General features: G+C 40.5%; 1 pseudogene; it reads left to right on the top strand.

Annotated features, from left to right (window-relative positions):
* Positions 1-1292, top strand: part of LOC102841044 — a 3812-nt pseudogene extending 2520 nt beyond the window's left edge.
* Positions 1293-2784: the final 1492 nt, after the last annotated feature.

Below are 2784 nucleotides of genomic sequence, written 5' to 3'. Positions count from 1 at the left end.
AAATGGCAATTCTAATCTCTGATAAAGTAAACTTTAAGACAAAAAACAGTTTATGAGATTAAGAATGACACTATCTCATGATCAAAGGGTCAATTGAACAAGACAACATAACCATAATCAATATCTACGTTCCCAATGAAAAAGTACCAATCAACCTCATATAAAGCAAATCTTACTAGAATTGAAGAAAGACATAGATAAATCTACAATTACAGAGGGAGATTTTAACATGCCACTTTCAAAAAGGTACAGAACAACCAGAGAGAAACTCGACAAAGTTACAGAGGAACTAAACATCACAATCAACCAACTTGACCTCATAGACATGTAGAGAGTATTCAACCCAACAAGAGCACAATATACTTTCTTCTCCAGTGTGCATGGAACATTCTCCAGAATTGACCAAGCCTCCATAAATTTACAAACATCAAAATACTACAGAGCATCTTTTCAGACCACAATGCAATAAAACTAGAAATCAACAGTAAGAAGACAAAGAAAATAAAGTTGAATACATGGAAACTGGAAAACACCCTGCTGAAAAGTGACTGGGAAAAAAACCAGAGATTAAACGTGAATTCATAAAGTTCCTAGAAACAAATGAGAATGAAAACACAACATACCAAAACTTTGGGACATGGCAAAAGCGGTGCTGAGAGGGCAATTTATTGCGATAAATGGGCATATCCAAAAAGACGAAAGAAGCAAAATTAACACATTAACAAAGCATCTACAACAATTAGAAACTGACCAACAAAAGGGAACCTACAGTCATCAAAAGAAATAATAAAGATAAGAGCAGAAATAAATGAGATGGAAAACAGAAAAACTATAGACAGAATCAACAGGATAAGATGCTGGTTCTTTGAAAGGATTAATAAAATTGACAAAACACTGGCAAACCTAACAAAAGAAAAGAGGGAGAAGACACAAATAACTCACATTAAAATCATACAGGCAATGTCACAACGGAACCAAATGACATCAAAAGGATAATAACAGAATACTATGAGTTGTATCCCTCAGAGCAACCCTCTTCCAAGACTGAGACTCAAGGGGAATACATGAGCAGGCATGTGGTCTGGCTGGTGACCACATTGGTCACTGGTAAGAGGAAGGGGGGGAAAACATCAATGAAGTTGCAAGCTAAGCCAGACCACATTCAATAAGCCCCTGTGAACTCAGGTGGAGACCTGGATGGCAAGCAGTATGGCAAGACCTGGGGACTCCTGGGCCCAGAGGCTGTGACATGGACCCAGAGGACTAGAGCAGAGAATGAAGTGTCCACTTGATATGAAGTGAGGAGCGATACAGAAGATCACCCATACTTGCAGATAGTACCCACTTGACCTGACTTCGATGACTGGATAATTAGAACTCAATTACAAGAAGAAAGAAGAATGGCAAAAAAAAAGAGTAACCTGCTACAATTAGATGAACTTTACCTATACTTATAAGGAACTCTGGTAGCTTAGTGCTTTTGAATTTGGCTGCTAACCTCAAAGTCAACAATTCAAAACTACCAGCTGTTCCATGGGAGAAAGATGAGGCTTTCTGCTCCCATAATGATCTGCAGCCTCGGAAACCCTGTGCAGGGTCACAATGAGTTGGAACCAACTCTATGGTACTTAACAACAACAACAACAACAACCTATACTTATAGATGTAGTAGCTCAAAAAAAGGGAAGAAATCTTTACATCAAGGATCACTCCCACTCCCTCAGTACACAGGGTTGACAGGGATGGGCAACTTAGACACTGGTGACCAAAAATGGGGGTGGGGAGCTATAAATGCAAGAAGTGACTGGCTTACAAGCTTTCAAGAGGGAGCCAGACAGGGCGGGGGAAGGTAGAATCACCAATGAATGATTTTCAATCCTCTGTCACCAGACTGGCAAAAGGAAATAAGGATAAGACTCTTGTGGTACAATAGTGAATAATTGCCACCAGATCTGATTGTGAGGGTAGGAAATATAGAGGTAGATGTTTTTTTGACAAAAGGAGGGGAGTGATTGATTTTGCAGCCTAGGAGCGGAGATCTCTGGGACCATCAAGTGAGAAGAAAGGAGAGCGGGACCATACCCAGAGAGGCAGTGATGCCAGGGAAGGAGACAGAGACGATGACGTGGACAGATAGAGCAGCTGGGGACACTGGACTCAGAGAGGGAGAAGGGCTGGTGGCCAGGGGGTGGCCCTGTGTGGTGTACCATTTGATTATTTGATGATGCTTGGAAGGGATAGTAATCATTGCAATGAAATGAAATACGATAGGATGAGTGTAAAGCTGATGTTCTCCCATGTAAACCTCACAATACAACTTAAGAAAAAGGAAAAAGAAAAAACAAAACAATTTTTCAGACAGGAAACAAATGTAAATTGCTACAATTTGATGAACTTGCCTATACTTAGGGATGTGGTGGTGGTGGTGGTGGTTATCTGCTGTGGAGTTGGTTCTGACTCAAAGGGTTTCTGAGGTTGTAAATCTTTATGGGAGCAGAAAGCCTCATCTTTCTCCCGCAGAACAGCTGGTAGTTTCAAACTGCTGACCTTGAGGTTTGCAGCCCGATTCGTAATAATTACACAACCAGGCCACCTTACTTATAGATGTAGTAGCTCAAAATACCAACTGAGAGGAAAGGAGTCTTCACATCAAGTATCAATCCTATCCCCTCTGTATACAGGGTTGATAGGGACAGAAAATTTAGACACTGGCTACCTAAAATGAGGGAGTGATAAAGGCACAGAGTGACTAATTTACAAATTTTCAAGAGGGAGTTTAGTTTA

This window comes from Chrysochloris asiatica, unplaced genomic scaffold, assembly GCF_000296735.1.
Source record: "Chrysochloris asiatica unplaced genomic scaffold, ChrAsi1.0 scaffold00031, whole genome shotgun sequence".
In the NCBI taxonomy this organism is placed as follows: domain Eukaryota; kingdom Metazoa; phylum Chordata; class Mammalia; order Afrosoricida; family Chrysochloridae; genus Chrysochloris; species Chrysochloris asiatica.
Note: the sequence above shows the minus strand (reverse complement) of the source record. Positions and strands in the feature narration are given on the sequence as shown.